This window comes from Ovis canadensis, chromosome 5, assembly GCF_042477335.2.
Source record: "Ovis canadensis isolate MfBH-ARS-UI-01 breed Bighorn chromosome 5, ARS-UI_OviCan_v2, whole genome shotgun sequence".
NCBI lineage: Eukaryota > Metazoa > Chordata > Mammalia > Artiodactyla > Bovidae > Ovis > Ovis canadensis.
In genome coordinates this window covers 109,377,727-109,400,728 of record NC_091249.1, presented here as the reverse complement: position 1 = coordinate 109,400,728, position 23,002 = coordinate 109,377,727, and the positions used below count along the sequence as shown (strand labels likewise).

The 23,002-nt window shown below is 38.3% G+C and overlaps 1 long non-coding RNA gene across 4 annotated transcripts in view; it reads right to left on the bottom strand.

The window, feature by feature from the left end:
- Window positions 1–568: 568 nt before the first annotated feature.
- The window catches only part of LOC138441536 (uncharacterized), a 151,266-nt gene continuing 128,832 nt past the window's right edge, over window positions 569–23,002 (bottom strand). For all 4 annotated transcript variants that reach the window (XR_011257391.1, XR_011257390.1, XR_011257389.1 and 1 more), the window contains 3 exons: window positions 3,533–3,653; window positions 2,381–2,498; window positions 569–911 (listed from right to left, as the gene is read on the bottom strand). This is a non-coding gene — a long non-coding RNA (uncharacterized lncRNA). The remainder of the gene's footprint in view (window positions 912–2,380; window positions 2,499–3,532; window positions 3,654–23,002) is intronic.

Below are 23,002 nucleotides of genomic sequence, written 5' to 3'. Positions count from 1 at the left end.
ATAGTAACTTCTTACCAAGGAATACAATATGGAGAGAGGAAGAGAGAGTCACTTTACAATGGAGGAATTCAAGAAATAATACCTCAGCCCGATATCAAGGTCCACATTGACAGCAGACACATTATTAGCATGCTATGTAGATAATATGTACCCAATTATGATTTAATGAAAATAGCACTTTACTTCTGTGCTCTTATTCCCCAAAACACATAACCCAAAGCTAATCATAAGAAAAATATATTACAAATCCTAACTAATGGGCATTTCACAAAAATCTGGCCAGCACATTTCGAAATAAATGTTAGAGTGTTAGCAAATTCTTCTCCCTAGGCATGTATCAACCCATAAAATGGCTGCAGTGCAGAAAGAGAGCGATAACCTCCTTTTGAAAGTCAATACATAAAATTCCAGAAAACACCTACTAGGGGTCATGTGCCTATTGCTAGGCTAATCCTTAATCAATAGACACTGCAAACTCATGAGAACGGGAGCAAAAGAGGGCTAGTCCCCTGAAGGATGTACAGTGGTTACCAGAGGAGGAAGGAAAGAAACTGAGACAGTCAGAAAAAACAGTTTTACTATAATGTTTATTTTAAATGTAAATCAATTATTATGTGAGCTATCTGCTGCTAAGTCGCTTCAGTCGTGTCCGACTCTGTGCAACCCCATAGACGGCAGCCCAGGCTCCCCCATCCCTGGGATTCTCCAGGCAGGAACACTGGAGTGGGTTGCCATTTCCTTCTCCAATGCAGGAAAGTGAAAAGTGAAAGTGAAGTCGCTCAGTCATGTCCGACTCTTCGCGACCCCATGGCCCGCAGTCTACCAGACTCCTCCGTCCATGGGATTTTCCAGGCAAGAGTACTGGAGTGGGGGTGCCATCGCCTTCTCCGATGTGAGTCATCTAGCCACACCTAAAAGGTACAAAGAAACAAACATGGGTTCAGGTCACTTTACCAAGGGCTTCCCTGGTGGCTCAGACGGTAAGCGTCTGTCTACAATGTGAGAGACCTGGGTTCGATCCTTGGGTTCGGAAGATTCCCTGGAGAAGGAAATGGCAACCCACTCCAGTACTTCTGGCCTTGAAAATCCCATGGATGTTGGAGCTTGGTGCAGGCTACTATTCATGGAGTCGCAAAGAGTCAGGCACGATTGAGCAACTTCACTCACTTACCTGAGTCAAGATTTCTTGCTCTTGAATATTAATAACCTCTATAGTCATTGATATTTAAAATTTCAGTTCATTGGTATTTAATGTTTCACACCCTGATCAGAATATATGTATTTGTTTTTTTATCCAAGCATCCCTACACACATAGTTTAATCTCAGCCCCTTTTAAAATTGTGTCTTTTATTTTTTATTTTTTTTAATCTCTTTGAATCTATAGGTTCCTCCTTCATCCCTTTCTTCTCCTTATAACATATCTGTTAAAGGACCTGGCATTTGATTGGCTGAATATTCCAGCAGGTTCCTTTAGCAGTTAAGTTGAGTCTGTTACTTCAGTGCTTCCAGTGATCCTGTGAGGTCACTAATAACCTGAATAAATCCTTTCATGCTTAAACTAGCTTAGGTGAGCCCAGGTGCCTGCAACTAAAAATCCTGATACAAAATAACTTTTTATTATAAAGCTAACTTCACATACATAATTATATTTATGCATATATAAATGAAGCGGAATGTAGGATGAGGAACGTCCTCATGCTACAGAACACTTATTTGAATTTTTATTACCCTAGGTGAAAAGCAAAAATATATCACGGACAGCAGTGTTACAGCTTCGTTCTTAAAGTGATTTAGACAGTAAAGCCTCAAACCTTTCTAAAGCAGTTTATCACTTGCTAGAGATTCATATGGAGATCTCTGTCAATGGGTTGATAGGTAAAGACATGAGTTGATGTGGATGAAATCTTCATGCAGAGAAACACATAATGAGAGATCTACGGCAAATTTTAGGTTTGTAATATCTCCAACAAAACCAAAATTAGCTGTATAATTTGAAAATAAAAGATAATTTAGTGTATAATAAGCATACACAATATGATACTTCCAAAATAAAGGTGATTATTTGTCTGTATACTCAAGTTGAATTGTCCAACATCAATAAAACCATAGATAAAAGACTCAAAACACGGACAGCATCCTTAACAAAAAGCAAAGTCTTGTAAGTGTGAAGTGACTTAGAAGTAATTACTATTAGATTTAAGGTAGAAAAGACCATGAAGATGCAGAAGTATTACCTGAGGGAAGCCAGGAAATAGCACATAAGATTATGGACAAACAGAATGTCATCATTCTCATCTAACACCTTTATTGACTACCCTATTCTGTAGATAAAACAATAAGAACTGAGGGAAAGACTGGATAATAAAATAATAAACTTACCACATGTTTTATATGCTTTCCATTTTACCAGGCAAGAGTCCAGAAGCATTATTACTGTTATAGCAAAAAGTATCCTTGGCATCACTCAGAGTGGTTGAAAGTTCTTCAATAGTAGTACCTAATAAAAGTGTAAGAAAATGGTGCCAAGTTATACAATGTAGAATAGGAATATGTAGGTCATAATATCATGATGACAGAAACATTAACAGAGATAATGCTAAAAATCTGCACATTACATATATTATAAGGTAATATAAAGAGCGACCTATTCCAAAATATCTAGGTAGGAACAAAGCACTCTTTGTATTCCAGGCATTTCCTCATTCAGTTATATTTTACTTGATACCAAAATTCATTTATACCCCAACATATATCTATAGAACATGAAAAGGTAACAGACTGCAGCAGTAGTGGCAAGCGCGGCAGACATTCTGCTGTCCTCCCCAGCGTATGTTTATGTAGATATTCCTAACTGATCATAGCACTCTTTCTTGAAGACCTGGACAAAAATATACAACATTTCTCAACTCAGTGCTCCAGACAGATACTACTAATTGAACAAACACAGTCGATCCTTGGGATGAAATCTATTTTCCCGGACAAGAGGATAACCTCATATTATTTGGCAAAAGATAAGCCCAAAAGTAGGAAGTAATAATCAGTAAGAATATGCATTACCAATAATTTCCATACAGAATAGTGCTTCATAATGGGAAGCTATTAACTTAGACTTGAAAAGTCATTTCTTCAAGTGGTATGATTGTCGACTGATTTACATCTTTTATTTTTAAAATCATATTGTCCAGTCTTCTATATTACATAGAGTGTTTTATGTTCATTCTCATAACTCATATTTTGTAAAAAGTAAGACACTGTGAACATCCTGTAAATGCATCTTTTTTAAGAAAGCATATGTGAAATAGACTAGCCATGATGTATCAAACTTTGATATATAAAAGTATATTTCTTTGAAAATGTAAATTCAGTTTAAAACAATATTGAGCTTTTACTATCATCAGCACAGTATATTACTATGTAGTGATTTAGAATATATGCTCTGGAATCCCGGGCTTAACACCATAAAATCTTGGGGCAAGAAATATCTCTAGTGTGAGTTTCTTCATCTATAAAATGTTTAAAAGTATTACTTACGTCATTGTAGAGGATGAAATGGCAAACCACTCTAGTATTCTTTCCATTAGAATCCCATGAACAGTATGGAAAGGCAAAAGAGATGACACCAGAAGATGAGCCTTCCAGGTCCGGTATGCTACTGTGGAAGAGTAGAGGGCAATGAATAACAGCTCCAGAAAGAATAAAGTGGCCGGACCAAAGCAGAAATGATGCTCAGTTGGGATGTATCTGCTGGTGAAAGTAAAGTCCAGTGTTTTTATTGTGCTTTTAAAGAACAATATTGCATAGGAACCTGGCATGTTGGTCCATCAGTTCAGTTCAGTTCAGTTGCTTAGGCTTGTCAGACTCTTTGCCACCCCATGGACTGCAGCATGCCAGGCTTCCCTGTCCATCACCAACTCCCGAACCCTGCTCAAACTCATGTGCATTGAGTCAGTGATTGCCATCCAACCATCGCATCCTCTGTTGTCCCCTTCTCCTCTCACCTTCATTCTTTCTCAGCATCAGGGTCTTTTCAAATGAGTCAGTTCTTCACATCAGGTGGCTAAAGTATTGGAGCTTCAGCTTCAGCATCAATCCTTCCAGTGAATATTCAGGACTGATTTCCTTGAGGATTGACTGGTTGGATTTCCTTGCTGTCCAAGGGACACTCAAGAGTCTTCAACATCACATTTCCAAAGCATCAATTCTTTGGTGCTCAGCTTTCTTTATAGTCCAACTCTCACATATATACATGACTACCGGAAAAACCATAGTTTTAACTAGACGGACATTTGTCATCAAAGTAATGTCTCTGCTTTTTAATATACTGTCTAGGTTGGTCATAACTTTTCTTCCAAGGAACAAGCATCTTTTAAATTCATGGCTGCAGTCACCATCTGCAGTGATTTTGGAGCCTAAAATAATAGTCTGTCACTGTTTCCATTGTTTCCCCATCTTCTTGCCATGAAGTGATGGGATCAGATGCCATGATCTTAGTTTTCTGAATGTTGAGCTTTAAGCCAACTTTTTCACTCTCCTCTTTCACTTTCATCAAGAGGCTCTTTAGTTTTTCATTGCTTTCTGCCATAAGATTGGTGTTATCTGCATATCTGAGGTTATTGATATTCTCCCAGCAATCTTGATTCCAGCTTGTGCTTCATCCAGCCCAGCATTTCTCATGATGTACTCTGCGTATAAGTTAAACAATCAGGGTAACAATATACAACCTGGACGTACTCCTTTCCCAATCTGGAACCATGAATCAAGGTAAATTGGACATGGTCAAGCAGGAGATGGCAAGAGTAAGCATCAACACCTCAGAAATCAGTAAAGTAAAATGGATGAGAATGGGTGAATTTAATTCAGATGACCATTATATCTACTACTACAGGCAAGATTTCCTTAGAAGAAATGAAGTAGCCCTCATATTGAACAAAAGAGTCTGAAACACATTACTTGGGTGAAATCTCAAAAATGACAGAATGAACTCGGTTCATTTCCAAAGTAAACCATTCAACATCACAGTAATCCAAGTGTGAAAGGGCAAAAAGATATGACACTGGAAAATGACCTGAGCTATTTAAAATCCTAAAAGATGATGCTGTTAAATGCTGCACTCAATATGCCAACAAATTTGGACAACTCAGCAGGGGCCACAGGACTGGAAGGGTTAGTTTTCATTCCAATCCCAAAGAAGGGCAATGCCAAGGAATGTTCAAACTACCTCACAGTTGTACTCATTTCACAAGCCAGCAAGGTAATGCTCAAAAATCCTTCAAGCTACACTTCAGCAGTATGTGAACTGAGAACTTCCAGATGTACAATCTGGGTTTAGAAAAGGAAGAGGAACCAGAGATCAAATTGCAAACATTCATTGGATCATAGAGAAAGCAAGAGAATTCCAGAAGAACATCTCTTTCTGTTTCACTGACTACCACAACAGTTTCCACAACAAACTGTTGAAAATTCTTAAAGAGATGGGAATATCAGACCACCTTACTTCTCACGGTTTCCTGAGAAACCTGTATGGAGATCAAGAAGCAACAATCAGAACCAGACGTGGAACAACTGACTGGTTCCAAATTTGAAAAGAATGACCAAGTTGTATATTGTCACCGTGCTTATTTAACTTCTATGCAAAGCACATCATGCAAAATGCTGGGCTGGATGAATCACAAGCTGAAATTAAGACTTCTGGGAGAAAGATCAACAACCTCAGATATGCGGATGATACCACTCTAATGGCAGATATCGAAGAGGAACTAAAGAGCCTTTTGATGAGGGTGAAAGAGCAAAGTGAAAAAGCTGTCTTGAAACTCAACATTAAAATCGTAATATCATGGCATCTGGTACCATCTCTTTAAGGCAAAGAGAAGCGGGGAAAGTGGAAGCAGTGACAGACTTTGTTTTGTTGGGCTCCAAAATCACTGTGGAGGCAAAAGTTGAATGGGAAGGCAGAGTAGGAGGTGGTTAGAATGCACCACTGACTCAATGGACAGAATTTGAGCAAAGTCTGAGAGATAGTGAAGGACAGAGGAGCCTGGCATGTTGCAGTCCACGGGGTTGCAGAGTCAGACACAACTTAGCAACTGAAAGACAGCAGCAACGTCACTGTAACCTGTATAGGTTAAACAAATGTTATACTGCAGCACATATAACAGTATCTACCTCTAGTAAACACTTAAACATTCAGATATAATTATTATTGTTGCTGTTATTATTATAATAATTGTTATTATTACACAAAGAGGAATATGATTCATTTATTATTCTCATCTCCTGCTTCAAGAGTCTGGGAGCAAGAAGATACTAGGTGGAGAGTGGGAGATGGAAGAAAGAAATAGAATATATATCACAGAATAATACTGTTCTAATATATAAAAGAATAATATTGGTACACTGACAAAAATGTTATATGAATTCAACTTGAATTATTATGATTCACAAAACAGGTGAAAGAATTAAAGAAGTCTTCATTGAGAAGAAAAAAATTAAGAAAGTTCTGGGCAAACACACATGATTTCAGAGAAAAGAATCAACATGAGTAGAGCTAGAAAGAAAGGAGAGGACATGTTTGGAGAATAATGAGCGAGAGGTTACAGCACTGAGTAAAGAGTGTGAAAACATAATTTAAAAGGCACACTGAACCCTATTTTGAAGGGCCAAGAATGCTGTACTGAAAGACTGAACTTGAGTAAAATTAAGTTAGAGACTCAACATGTAATCTGGACCTATAAATCTGTTTATAATAATAAAGCATAGTCCTTTCATTTTATGAGTCAATGATAACCTTACAGTCAAAAGCTGGGAGGAAAGTCAAGTGTGCCTTATTATTCTTTTATTCTAAAGTACAGTAGATACTATTTTAAATTAATATTTTAGAATTAGAAGAAAATTTGCAAAGTATAATTTATCTCAAAATTTGTATAATGATACTCTAATCAGTGTTTTACTCTCTCAAATCATAAACAATAAATACAGGTCATGTAAAAACAAATTGCTAAGTTGATGTTTTCAAACATATTCATAATACTCAAATAGTAACCTATATTAATATCAACATCTTCAAATTCAACAGTCTTCAAATATCCACTTATTATAACAAGTGTTTAATGAGCTTTAAATTCTATATTCAGGGATTTTAGGAAAGATGGCAGAGGAATAGGACGGGAAGACCACTTTCTCCCTCACAAATTCCTCAAAAGAACATTTCAACGCTGAGCAAACTCCACAAAACAACTTCTGTAGGCTGGCAGAGGACATCAGGCAACCAGAAAAGCAGACCATTGTCTTCAAAAACAGGTAGGAAAAAATATAAAAGATGAAAAAGGAGACAAAGGAGGTGGGGAGGGAGCTCCGTCCTGGGAAGGGAAGCCCGTCCCGGGAAGGGAATTTTAAGAAGAGAGGTTTCCAAACACCAGGAAACACTCTCCCTGCCGAGTCTGTGGCGAGCCTTGGAAACACAGAGGGCAACATAACAGGAAGGAAAAATAAATAAATAATTAAAACCAAGAGATTACAAGCCCAACAGTAACTCCCCCAGCGGAAAAGCAGCACAGACGCCTGCATCCGCCACTGGGAAGTGGGGGCAGGGCAGGGACGCGCAGGAGGCGCGGGCTGCAGAGCTTTCTAAGAATCGGGCAGGAATGCCCCACGCGCAACCAGAATGATCTAACTTGGGCTAGCAAACCAGACTGTGGGATAGCTACCACGCGAAAAGCTCGAACATAAGACACCGCCAGGACCGAGCACAGAACAAACGACGGAACGGAAAAAGCCGACTGCAGACCATCCCCAGCCGGGGACAGGCAGCCAGAGCCGTAAGGACTGGAAAGGGGCAATTGCAGACCCGGAGAGACTTTACTTACCTAACTGCAAGCAGGCTCCTTTGCTAAGACTTCTGGGGGTGCTGGACAGTCACAATCTGCCTCACGGGGGGCGCCAGCGGTCCACTCAGAAAGCTGAGCAGCAGCGGCAGAAAAGGCGACAAGCCGCGGCGATCGCGCTCGCCAAACTCCTGCGCTACTCGGACCTGGGAAGGGCACAAAGCGCAGTCCCAGCCGAATCTGAGCCTCTGAGGGCTGCCTGAGGGCCGAACCTGAGCGGCTTGGACCGGGGAAGTGCACGCAGCCTAGGGCCGGCCCCAGACGGTTCCCGGCTGAGCATCGTAGAGCCGGAGCGGTTTGTGCGCCGCGAGAAAGGACAGGTCAAGCGGGGCTGAGACACTGTGTACACACGACAGCGCTATTTGTTTGCAGCATCCCCCCTCCCCACAGCGCGACTGAACTAGTGAGCCTAAAAAACAGAAGAAGTTAAACAGAGGGAACTGCCTTGGAAGTGACCCCACAATGCCCACAACATCAGAGAAGGGCCAGAAATATTTTTACTATTTTTAAAACCATTCCTTATTTTTTTCTAACTTTTTTAAATTGTTAAGTCTTCTATTTCTCCTCTAATTTTTATTTCTATAACCTACTATTACTATTTTTTAAAAAAAGACTTTTTTTTTTAAGGCAAACACCATATATAGTCTTTGGATGGTTGTTGGTGGTTTTTCTTCTTTTTTTAATAATTCTTGTTTTGTTTTTTTCTTTCTTCCTTTTTCCTTCTGCTTCTTTTCCTTAATATTGTATTTTTGAAAATCCAACCTCTACTCTAGATTTTTAATCTTTGCTCTTAGGTTTTTGTTGTCAATTTTGTACATTTAAAAACCCAAACTTCACTACCCAAGTTTACCTGAGAGCGAGATTACTGGCTTGACCACTCTCTCCTCCTTTGGACTCTCCTTTTTCTCCACCAGGTGGCCTCTGTCTCTTTTCTCCCCCATCTCTTCTCTATCCAACTCTGTGAATCTCTTGTGTTCCAGACGGTGGAGAACACCTAAGGAACTGGTTACTGGCAGGATTTGTCTCTCTCCTTCTCATTCCTCTCTCCTATCCTCCTGGCCACCTCTGTCTACTTCCTCCCTCTCCTCTCCCCTGTATAACTCCGTAAATACCTCTGAGAAGTCCAGACTATAGAGCCCACATAAGGAAGTGACTACTGGCTAGCTTTCTCTCTCCTCTTTTGATCTCACTGCATCTCATTCCAGTTACTTCTAACTACCCCCTCCATCTTCTCTTCTCCTTGTAACTCAGTGAACCTCTCTGAGTGTCCCTCAATGTGGAGAAACTTTTCATCTTTAACCTAGATGTTTTATCATCGGTGCTGTATAGATGGAGAAGTCTAGAGGCTACTGTAAAAATAAAACTGAAAACCAGAAGCAGGAGGTTTAAATCCAAAGCCTGAAAGCATTAGAGAACTCTTGAATTCAAGGAACATTAAGCAATAGGAGCTCATCAAATGCCTTCATACCTACACCAAAACCAAGCTCCACCCAAGGGCCAACAAGTTCCAAAACAAGACATACCCCACAAATTCTCCAGCAACACAGGAACACTCCCCTGAGCTTCAATATACAGGCAGCTCAAAATTATCCCAAAACCTTTGATGTCTCATAACCCATTACTGGTCACTCCACTGCACTCCAGAGAGAAGAAACCCAGCTCCACCCACCAGAACTCCAACACAAGCCTCCCTAACCAGGAAACCTTGACAAGCCACTGATAGAACCCCACCCAAAGTGAGGAAGCTCCATAATAAAGAGAACTCCACAAATTACCAGAATATAAAAAGGCCACCCCAAATGCAGCAATACAACCAAGATGAAGAGACAGAGGAATACTCAGCAGGTAAAGGAACAGGAGAGTTGCCCACCAAACCAAACAAAAGAGGAAGAAGTAGGGGATCTACCTGAGAAGGAATTCCAAATATTGATAGTGAAAATGATCCAAAATCTTGATATCAAAATGGAATCACAGATAAATAGCCAAGCGACAAAGATTGAGAAGATGCAAGAAAGGTTTAACAAGGACCTAGAAGAAATAAAAAAAGAGTCAAAATATAATGAATAACGCAATAAATGAGATCAGAAACACTCTGGAGGCAACAAATAGTAGAATAACGGAGGCAGAAGATAGAATTAGTGAAATAGAAGATAGAATGGTAGAAATAAATGAATCAGAGAGGAACCAAGAAAACCAAATTAAAAGAAATGAGGACAATCTCAGAGACCTTCAGGACAATATGAAACGCTCCAACATTTGAATTATAGGAGTCCCAGAAGAAGAAGACAGAAAGAAAGATCATGAGAAAATCCTTGAGGAGATAATAGTTGAAAACTTCCCTAAAATGGGGAAGGAAATAATCACCCAAGTCCAAGAAACACAGAGAGTTCCAAATAGGATAAACCCAAGGCGAAACACCCCAAGACATATATTAATCAAATTAACAAAGATCAAACACAAAGAACAAATATTAAAAGCAGCAAGGGAAAAACAACAAATAACACACAAGGGGATTCCCATAAGGATAACAGCTGATCTTTCAATAGAAACTCTTCAGGCCAGGAGGGAATGGCAAGACATACTTAAAGTGATGAAAGACAATAACCTACAGCCCAGATTACTGTACCCAGCAAGGATCTCATTCAAATACAAAGGAGAAATCAAAAGCTTTACAGACAAGCAAAAGCTGAGAGAAGTCAGCACCACCAAACCAGCTCTCCAACAAATTCTAAAGGATATTCTCTAGACAGGAAACACGAAAAGGGTGTATAAACCTGAACCCAAACAATAAAGTAAATGGTAACGGGATCATACTTATCAATAATTACCTTAAATGTAAATGGGTTGAACGCCCTAACCAAAAGGCAAAGACTGGCCAAATGGATACAAAAACAAGACCCTTCTATATGCTGCTTACAAGAGACCCACCTCAAAACAAGGGACACATAGAGACTGAAAGTGAAGGGCTGGAAAAAGATATACCACGCAAATAAAGACCAAAAGAAAGCAGGAGTGGCAATACCCATATCCGATAAAATAGACTTTAAAACAAAGGCTGTGAAAAGAGACAAAGAAGGCCACTACATAATGATCAAAGGATCAATCCAAGAAGAAAATATAACAATTATAAATATATATGCATCCAATATAGGAGCACCACAATATGTAAGACAAATGCTAACAAGTATGAAAGGGGAAATCAACAATAACACAATAATAGTGGGAGACTTTAATACCCCACTCACACCTATGGACAGATCAACTAAACAGAAAATTAACAAAGAAACACAAACTTTAAATGATACATTAGATCAGTTAGACCTAATTGATATCTATAGGATATTTCACCCCAAAACAATGAATTTCACCTTTTTTTCAAATGCTCATGGAACCTTCTCCAGGATAGATCACATCCTGGGCCATAAATCTAAACTTGATAAATTCAAAAAAATCAAAATCATTCCAAGCATCTTTTCTGACCATAATGCATTAAGATTAGATCTCAATTATAGGAGAAAAACTATTAAAAATTCCAACATATGGAGGTTGAACAACACACTTCTGAATAACCAACAAATCACAGAAGAAATCAAAAAAGAAATCAAAATATGCATTGAAATGAATGAAAATGAAAACACAACAACCCAAAACCTGTGGGACACTATGAAAGCAGTGCTAAGAGGAAAGTTCATAGCAATACAGGCATACCTCAAGAAACAAGAAAAAAGTCAAATAAATAACCTAACTCTACAACTAAAGCAACTAGAAAAGGAAGAATTGGAGAGCCCCAGAGTTAGTAGAAGGAAAGAAATCTTAAAAATTAGGGCAGAAATAAATGCAAAAGAAACAAAAGAGACCATAGCAAAAATCAACAAAGCCAAAAGCTGGTTCTTTGAAAGGATAAATAAAATTAACAAACCATTAGCCAGACTCATCAAGAAGCAAAGAGAGAAAAATCAAATCAATAAAATTAGAAATGAAAATGGAGAGATCACAACAGACAACACAGAAATACAAAGGATCATAAGAGACTACTATCAGCAGTTGTATGCCAATAAAATGGACAATGTGGAAGAAATGGACAAATTCTTAGAAAAGTACAATTTTCCAAAACTGAACCAGGAAGAAACAGAAAATCTTAACAGACCCATCACAAGCAAGGAAATTGAAACTGTAATCAGAAATCTTCCAGCAAACAAAAGCCCAGGTCCAGATGGCTTCACAGCTGAATTCTACCAAAAATTTCGAGAAGAGCTAACACCTATCCTCCTCAAACTCTTCCAGAAAATTGCAGAGGAAGGTAAACTTCCAAACTCATTCTATGAGGCCACCATCACCCTAATACCAAAACCTGACAAAGATGTCACAAAAAAAGAAAACTACAGGCCAATATCACTGATGAACATAGATGCAAAAATCCTCAACAAAATTCTAGCAATCAGAATCCAACAACATATTAAAAAGATCATACACCATGACCAAGTGGGCTTTATCCCAGGGATGCAAGGATTCTTCACTATCCGCAAATCAATCAATGTAATTCACCACATTAACAAATTGAAAAATAAAAACCATATGATTATCTCAATAGATGCAGAGAAGGCCTTTGACAAAATTCAACATCCGTTTATGATAAAAACTCTCCAGAAAGCAGGAATAGAAGGAACATACCTCAACATAATAAAAGCTATATATGACAAACCCACAGCAAACATTATCCTCAATGGTGAAAAATTGAAAGCATTTCCCCTAAAGTCAGGAACAAGACAAGGGTGCCCACTTTCACCGCTACTATTCAACATAGTTCTGGAAGTTTTGGCCACAGCAATCAGAGCAGAAAAAGAAATAAAAGGAATCCAAATTGGAAAAGAAGAAGCAAAACTCTCACTGTTTGCAGATGACATGATCCTCTACATGGAAAACCCTAAAGACTCCACCAGAAAATTACTAGAGCTAATCAATGAATATAGTAAAGTTGCAGGATATAAAATCAACACACAGAAATCCCTTGCATTCCTCTACACTAATAATGAGAAAGTAGAAAAAGAAATTAAGGAAACAATTCCATTCACCATTGCAACGAAAAGAATAAAATACTTAGGAATATATCTACCTAAAGAAACTAAAGACCTATATATAGAAAACTATAAAACACTGATGAAAGAAATCAAAGAGGACACTAATAGATGGAGAAATATACCATGTTCATGGATCAGAAGAATCAATATAGTGAAAATGAGTATACTATCCAAAGCAATTTACAAATTCAATGCAATCCCTATCAAGCTACCAGCCACATTTTTCACAGAACTAGAACAAATAATTTCAAGATTTGTATGGAAATACAAAAAACCTCGAATAGCCAAAGCAATCTTGACAAATAAGAATGGAACTGGAGGAATCAACTTGCCTGACTTCAGGCTCTACTACAAAGCCACAGTCATCAAAACAGTATGGTACTGGCACAGACATATAGATCAATGGAACAAAATAGAAAGCCCAGAGAAAAATCCACACACATATGGACACCTTATCTTTGACAAAGGAGGCAAGAATATACAATGGAGTAAAGACAATCTCTTTAACAAGTGGTGCTGGGAAAACTGGTCAACCACTTGTAAAAGAATGAAACTAGATCACTTTCTAACACTGCACACAAAAATAAACTCAAAATGGATTAAAGATCTAAATATAAGACCAGAAACTATAAAACTCCTAGAGGAGAACATAGGCAAAACACTCTCTGACATAAATCACAGCAGGATCCTCTATGATCCACCTCCCAGAATTCTGGAAATAAAAGCAAAAATAAACAAATGGGATCTAATTAAAATTAAAAGCTTCTGCACAACAAAGGAAACTATAAGCAAGGTGAAAAGACAGCCTTCGGAATGGGAGAAAATAATAGCAAATGAAGCAACTGACAAACAACTAATCTCAAAAATATACAAGAAACTTATGCAACTCAATTCCAGAAAAATAAACGACCCCATCAAAAAATGGGCCAAAGAACTAAATAGACATTTCTCCAAAGAAGACATACGGATGGCTAACAAACACATGAAAAGATGCTCAACATCACTCATTATTAGAGAAATGCAAATCAAAACCACAATGAGGTACCACTTCACACCAGTCAGAATGGCTGCGATCCAAAAATCTGCAAGCAATAAATGCTGGAGAGGGTGTGGAGAAAAGGGAACCCTCTTACACTGTTGGTGGGAATGCAAACTAGTACAGCCAATATGGAGAACAGTGTGGAGATTCCTTAAAAAATTGCAAATAGAACTACCTTATGACCCAGCAATCCCCCTGCTGGGCATGCACACCGAGGAAACCAGAATTGAAAGAGACACGTGTACCCCAATGTTCATCGCAGCACTGTTTATAATAGCCAGGAGATGGAAGCAACCTAGATGTCCATCAGCAGATGAATGGATAAGAAAGCTGTGGTACATATACACAATGGAGTATTACTCAGCCGTTAAAAAGAATTCATTTGAATCAGTTCTGATGAGATGGATGAAACTGGAGCTGATTGTACAGAGTGAAGTAAGCCAGAAAGTAAAACAATACTAACACATATATATGGAATTTAGAAAGATGGCAATGACGACCCTGTATGCAAGAAAGCAAAAAAGACACAGATGTGTATAACGGACTTTTGGACTCAGAGGGAGAGGGAGAGGGTGGGATGATTTGGGAGAATGGCATTCTAACATATATACTATCACGTAAGAATTGAATTGCCAATCTATGTCTGACGCAGGATACAGCATGCTTGTGGTTGGTGCATGGGGATGACCCAGAGAGATGTTATGGGGAGGGAGGTGGGAGGGGGGTTCATGTTTGGGAACGCATGTAAGAATTAAAGATTTTAAAATTAAAAAACCAAAAAGCAAACAAACAAAAAAAACTATTTAAAAAATTCTATATTCAACTAAGAAGCACTGGATTTGGTTTTATTCAATGTAAAGAATTGAAAAGGAACATAAAATCTTCTCAATCGAGGATATCTATTTAAGGAAAGGAGATACACTTTTTAAAAATAATAATTAAATACCACATTAAATGGCAAGAATAAAGATGAAGGTGGATGGAGCCAACCTTTTTTGAGAGCTACATACTTCATATCTCTTATCTCACTGAATCTACCCAGCAATCCTGTTTTTGCAAATGGGAGAGGTCACCAAATGTCCTTGTTCTTACAAACACTTGAGGCTAAGGCTGGACTCGAGCTAGCAGTTCAAATGCTAGTGCTGCCTCTTAGAGGCTTTGTGATCTTAGGCTAATTTCATTTGTTAAATTGGGAACGCAGTGGTATTTAATTCACATAGATGTGGTGAAGAGGAACTAAGGAAGTAGGTATGTAGGATATGATGATGCCCTACAGTAGAATTTACAGTAAGTATTTTCTGAAGAATCCTAGTCCTGGAAGATTGCTGAGACTGAAAAAGGATCTATAGTCTTTTAGACCGATGTTTGGGGAATCCTATGTATAATTTCTACCTCCTGGAGATTTATAGTGTTCATATGTGAAGTGCAAGACTGAAAACCAGATAGTAAATGAAAGTATGCTTAGTGAACACGGTAACCTACAGCCATCTTGTCTTACCAGCTCCCTGAAAGTCAGCAAACAGGCTCATACTACCGAGCAGGATACTGAAGAATCCTCCTCTGGAGAATCTAACTAGACCTACAGACATCTAAATTACTGACATCTTAGAGCCCTCCAATAGAAAAAAGTGTCATGGTCAGTCATGTCCAACTCTTTTGTGACCTGCGGACTGTAGCCCACCAGGCTCCCCTATCCGTGGAATTTTCTGGGCAAGAACACTGAGGTGGGTTGCCATTTCCTTTTCCAGGGGATTTTCCTGACTCCAGGGATTGAACTTGCATCTCCTAGGTCTCCTGCACTGGCAGATGAATTCTTTACCACTGCACCACCTGGAAAGCCCCAGTACCTCATAGTTAAGGATATTTCAGAAAACCCAAAGAAGCCATTAAAACAGGGGAATCCTAAGGAAATGCAAACAATACAAAGTGCAGCAGCAAGATTCAAATAAATCATCTTTAATATCTTCAGAGAGACGAGAGAAAAAAACTATCAATATAATAAGTTATGGATCGCTATTTTAAAACAAAAAGAAAGCACTGAACAAGTTCTTATAAATTAAAAATGAAAGAAAAGTTAGAAAAATTAACATGTTCACAAAATAAAATTCAGAAGATTCCTTGGAAATTAGAACAAAAACAAAAGAGAGAGCGAGAGATGAACAAAAGGAGAGAAGAGAAAATGAAAGGGCCAATTGCTGAAGGTCCATGTCCAACAGAAAGGGAGACCATTTGATGATGCTCTGGCCAATCCGATATAAATGTAAGTCACTTTTGTGGAACTTACATTTTGTAAGTCAATTAAGTGGAACTTTTGAAAAACATAAGAAAGAGGATGTAGCAAGCACAGGGCTTCTGCCCTATTTCCTTCCTTTTCTTTCTGTCTGAATATAGATGAGACCCTAGAAATAGAGCATCCATCTTGCAACTCAGAGGTGACCTGCATGATGCAGAAGCCATGTAGGAAGAACTGGAAGGCCAGAATGAAACTTATGTCTCTAACGGCACACTGGAACCTACACGCCAGCACTTAATATTCTATCACTAGATGTCTTATCGGGCTTCCCTGGTGGCTCATTCAGTAGAGAATCTGCCTGCAGTGTGTGAGACCTGGGTTCAGTCCCTGGGTTGGGAAGATCCCCTGGAGGAGGACATGGCAATCCACTCCAGTACTATTCCCTGGAGAATCACTGTGGACAGAGGAGCCTGGTGGGCTACAGTTCATGGGGTCGCAAAGAGTCGGACATGACTGAGTGACTAAGCACACGCACAGACTTCTTACTATCTGAGTAAAACTGAACTACTTTTTAAGGCACAGTGTAGACAAGTTCTCTATAATTAGCCAAATGAATCCAATTTCATTATCATAGTACACTAATGGACTCAGCAGAGAACACCGTGTAAATCATAAGAATGTAAACTAAATATTAATATAACCAGAAATTGCAATAAATAATCATATTACATACTGGAAAAAGGGATTGCAGTATAGCACAAATCCTTGAAATATAAAAGCTGAAATAGCACTGTCAAGTTTAAATAAATATATGAAATTAATGCATTAAGAGAGAGCAGTGTAAGTACATAATTTTAAAATATAGAGGGGAATATTTAAAAGAGATAAAAGAGTTGAAAGTGGTTGCCACAGGGAGAGATGTTTTGATAGAAAAAAGATATATAACAGGAGAGTGTATTTTTAGTTGTAATTATTTTAACACTAGTAGACTTTATTAAGGGTTCTACATATATTTTTCTTAATTTAGAAATTATATGAAAATAAGGGGCAGATTCCTGGAGTCCTTAACCATGCCTGTATCCTCTAGTCTTCAGACTAAAAATTTGATAAAATTGCATTTTCTTTTTTTAATGGACATATAATTGACATAGCATTAGTTATATTAGTTTTAGATGTACAGCATAATGATTTAATATTTGTACATATTGCAAAATGATCCTCACAATAAGTCTAGGTGACATCCCTCACAGTTCTTTTCTTTAAGGTTTAGCAACGTTCAACAGAGAAGGCAATGGCACCCCACTCCAGTACTCTTGCCTGGAAAATCCCATGGACGGAGAAGCCTGGTAGGCTGTAGTCCATGAGGTCGCTAAGAGTCGGACATGACTGAGCGACTTCACTTTCACTTTTCACTTTCATGCACTGGAGAAGGAAATGGCAACCCACTCCAGTGTTCTTGCCTGGAGACTCTCAGGGACGGGGGAGCCTGGTAGGTGGCCGTCTATGGGGCCACACAGAGTCAGACCCGACTGAAGCGACTTAGCAGCAGCAGCAGCAGCAACATTCAGTATTATCAACTATAGGCACGATCCTGTATGTTACAGCCCCATGACTTAAGTATTTTATAACTGGAAGTTTATACTTTTTGATCCCCTTCACGTATTTTGTCCAATCCCCCACCTACCACCTCTGGTAATGGCTAATCTGTTCTATCTATGAATTTGGGGGGCAGGAGGTGGGTTGTGAATGCCTTAATGATTTATTGACAACAAAAAGTCATTCTGTCAGAAATAAAAAGTCAAAAATAGAGGACCAGGGAAAGAAGAGGCACAGGAAAATAAAAAGGAAAAAACGGAGATGGGTTGTACCATATCAAAAAGATTCAATGCTATGACTTAAGACAATAAAAGCCTAGAATGAGAGCCCCAGTCCTGCCCCATCATCAGAGTGGACAGAATCTACTTCCCAGAGCTATAGTTAACTCAAAACACTATACTCCTATGTTTCCTAAATTACATACAGGGTATGGCTATGAATTTGGTTTTTTTAGTTCACTTTTTTTTAATTCTACATTTAGCACTTTCATTTTCTTAAGTGGCTCACGAGCATTTCTAATGACTTAAAATTTAAAATTAAAAAAAAAATACAAACGATTTTAGGAATCACAGCACTCCTTTATGATGGCTGTCATTTAAACACCTATATGCTCCACATGCCCACCGGTCCAGTGATGGGCATACAGGTTCATCCATCCCTGGGCAGGTGACAGACATTCAGACTGCTTCCAACTCTTGCCTCCATCAACATTTCTACAAAGAAAACCTCCATACATTTCTTCTCGTTTCTCCTGAGATTTGTACCAAGAAGTAACGTAATGCATTCATAGGGTACATTTGTACTTCCTCTGAATAAGCCACGCTACATTGTTCTCCACTACCACCAGGAGTGTGATAGAGATTTTATGCCTTCATATCTCAGCTGCTATTGCCCATCTTTCTAATGTTTGCCTACCTAAGGATTTAAAGCCATAGCTCACTGTTGCTTTAATTTACATTTTTTATAATACTCTTTATTTTTACCACCTTGTTACATGCATATTAGTATTATAAGTTTGCTCCTCTCTAAATGTCATGTTTATCTATTTTGATCTTTTCCCTGGGGTGAATTTTTCTAGTTGATTTGCAAGAGTTGCTTGCATGTTGTTATTGGATTTTGCAAATATCTTTCCACTTCAAGTTACTTAATGTTTTCCAAAAAGTTCTTCATTGAATAGAATGTTGAACTGAGGTAATGTTATTATTCTTGCTTTTTAAGAAATCCTTCCAAATTTCTTAGCACACACCATGCTATAGCGTTCAGCAGTTAGAAGCTACATTAGATGTACAAGTAACAGCACGAATAATATCAAAAAAAGAGGGTTCAGTTGTAAAAGAAATAAAATAGAAAATATATGGAACATAATATTACTTATCAAAGTAAGAATGAACTGTGCTGGGCTTAGTCACTGAGTCGTGTTCAACTCTTTGCAAACCCATGGACAGTAGCATGCCAAGCTCCCCTGTCCATGGGGATTCTCCAGGCAAGAACACTAGAGTGGATTTCCATGACCTTCTCCAGGGGATCTTCCCAACTCACAGGTTGAAACCAGGTCTCCCACATTGCAGGCAGATTCTTTACCATCTGAGCCACCAGGGAAACCCAAGAATACTGGTGTGGGTTCAGTTCAGTTGCTCGGTCATATCCGACTCTTTGCGACCCATGGACTGCACACACCAGGCTTTCCTATCCATCACCAACTTCCTGAACTTACTCAAACTCATGTCCGTTGAGTCAGTGATGCCACCCAACCATTTCATTCTCTGTCATCCCCTTCTCCTCCTGCCTTCAATCTTTCCCAGCATTAGGGTCTTTTCTAGTCAGTCAGTTCTTTGCATCAGGTAACCAAAATATTGGAGTTTCAGCTTGAGCATCAGTCCTTCCAATGAATATTCAGAACTGAGTTCCTTTAGGATAGACTGGTTGGTTCTCCTCGCAGTCCTGGAGTGGGTATATCCTTTCTCCAAGGGATCTTTCCAATCCAGGAATTGAACTGGGGTCTTCTGCATTGCAGGCAGATTCTTTATTAGCTGAGCTATTGGGGAAGCACAAATTAAGGATATATGTATACAAAACAATGTGCTTTGGGGGGACATATCTAAATTAAAACATACAGATTTAAAATATTAAAATGGTTTCCAAAGACAGAAAAGTGAAAATTTTTCAGTATGAGAGATAAAAAGAGAAAGAAAGAAGGATAGGACGCTCTTTAAGAATTAATGAGACGAATAAGCCATGGACTGAAAAATATAATTAGTCTCATTAACTGCTTCTAAATTTTTTAGAAGTTGACCATATAAATGAAATCTGGAAGTCTGATCAAAATTACCTCAGTACAGAGGACAATCTAAATTGACCATTCATTCTATGCTTTAATTTATTTCTGATGATAAATCCCACTAGAAATTAATTGACTTAACTTCCACGTTTTCTAAATAAAACTGAGCTAGATATTCCCAATTCATATTCAAAAAGGAAAAACAGTCATTCAAATGATACTTATAAGTTTTCTAATTAAAAGAATCAGTAAAAATTGTTAAAGTCACAAATAATCAGATTTCATTTCAGCTCAGTTCAGTCGCTCAGTTGTGTCCGACTCTTTGCAACCCCATGAATCGCAGCACGCCAGGCCTCCCTGTCCATCACTAAGTCCCAGAGTTCACTCAAACTCACGTCCATCAAGTCGGTGACACCATCCAGCCATCTCATCCTCTGTTGTCCCCTTTTCCTCCTGTCCCAAATCCCTCCCAGCATCAGTCTTTTCCAGTGAGTCAACTCTTTGCATGAGGTGGCCAAAGTATTGGAGTTTCAGCTTTAGCATCAGTCCTTCCAAAGAACACCCAGGGTTGATCTCCTTTAGAATGGACGGGTTGGATCTCCTTGCAGTCCAAGGGACTCTCAAGAGTCTTCTCCAACACCACACTTCAAAAGCATCAATTCCTCGGTGCTCAGCTTTCTTCACAGTCCAACTCTCACATCCATACATGACCACAGGAAAAACCATAGCCTTGACTAGAAGGACCTTTGTTGGCAAAGTAATGTCTCTGCTCTTTAATATGTTATCTAGGTTGGTCATAACTTTCCTTCCAAGGAGTAAGCGTCTTTTAATTTCATGGCTACAATCACCATCAGATTTAAACAACTTTAAAATGTAAATATACTGCTGAAACTTTATTTCTTCCCAGTATAATTATTAAATAATCATTAATGACAAACTTTTTGGCAACTTTTTATGATAGATGGTAAACAAGTAGATGAGTAGGTACATAGAGAATGAGACAGATAAGATATATATATGAATAATTGAATTTTATGCCAGTATAGTGATTAAGTTTTGATAGTTTAAAAATTAATGCTTAAATTCACATTCAAAACTTATTTGAAAAAGTTATTTTTATTTACAACTTAAAACACTGAAAAACCTTCCTTTTCAACTTTAAATATGAAAACTTCATATAAAAGTTAATCTATCAGAAAAATTATACAGTAGAGACTGTCATCACAGAATAGCATTTGTTCTTCTTCTTTGTATTTCTTCATACACAGAAGTATTATACTTCTGAATAGTTTTTATGAATACTTCAGAAGTATTCTTCACATAAAAGTCAAACTTGTAAAGTTGAGTTTTATAGTTGATCTATGTTCTACAGTCACCTCAGTCTAACTTGTCACAATATAGAATAAAAGTCATATTTTCTTACATTATACTCAACACTTAAAAGATGAAAGAAATAGACTGCCAAGTACATCCTGCTCAAAAGGGGTGTTGACTCAAAGCAAATATTTTATAATAGGCATGGTATTACATCATTTTGAGTTTTAACAGGAACTAGCTACTGGGGCAAAGCTGGAATCCCAGAATGAAATTTTGAATCTACTATAATCCTTATCACATCATGTCTCACCTGCAATTGCTTCCCATTTAGTCCTTATTAATCAATATTTGCCTTCTGTCTATACACTTCATGGGCTTCCCAGGTGGCACAGTGGTAAAGAATCTGCCTGCCAATGCAGGAGACACAAGAGATGCAGTTTTGATTCCTGGGTCGGGAAGATCCCCTGAAGAAAGAAATGGCAATCCACTCCAGTATTCTTGCCTGGAAAATTCCGTAGACAGAGGAGTCTGGCAGGCCCCAGTCCACGAGGTTGGAAAGAGTCAGACACAACCGAGCGACTGAGCACACAGCACACACACAACACACATCCACGGTAACCAGAGTGACATCTGTGACATGCAAACTGGGCGCATTTCCTCAGCTTAGAGGTCTTCAACCATCCTTGGTGAAGATAAAGCTAAAATCATCCACATGGCCTACAACACTACATGATTTGGCCCTGCCTCCTAAAGCTCCACCCTAGTCTGTACTCCTTTCCATTTCCACATTCCATCTACACTGGCTTTCCTTAGTTGCTCAACATGGTCCTTTTCACTTTAGTATCTTGCACAGCTGTTACTCTTGTCTGGAGTCTTCTGCTCTCTCCTCCTCCTTTCTCTAGCTAACTCCTAGCTAGCTTGTCTGAGATCAAGATGCTTTTCCCAAGCCTCTACTCTGTGTAAGGCCCCTATTATAAACTTCCAGATTTCCTTGAAATTCTCTGTTACAATACTTATCACTCTTGCCATTTATTTCCCAATATCTACCTGCTCAACAGAATCGTGAATGTAAAAAGGCTAGAAATATGTCTGTCTTGTTCACTGTTGCTTATCCCAGTACCTTCCATGGAATAGACAGATGCTCAATGAGTGTCTGCAGAATCAATTTCTAAAATGCTAAAAATTTACACAAAAATGAAAAGGCAGGAGGAAAACTAGGCTTAGTTTTAATGGATTTTCATTTAAAAATAAATGAGAATAATAAAAAATAAAAGCAGAAATAAGTAAAATACGAAAAATGGAAAACACCAAAGTTGTTTCTGTAATAAAAATGATAATAGCAAGACCAATCAAGTGAATTGTACTTTTTATAATTAAAAATATTCAGCTTTATTTCATTAAAAAAAAGACTAAACACGTAAAAAATGAAAAAAACCGGCAACACTATAAACACTAAAGACATTAAAAAGATAACAAATAGGTGTTATGAAAAATTTATGCCAATCAATTTGAGGACTTAAACGAAATGGACACACTTGGAGAACAGGTAAATAAACTCTGATAAGCTGATACAATGGACG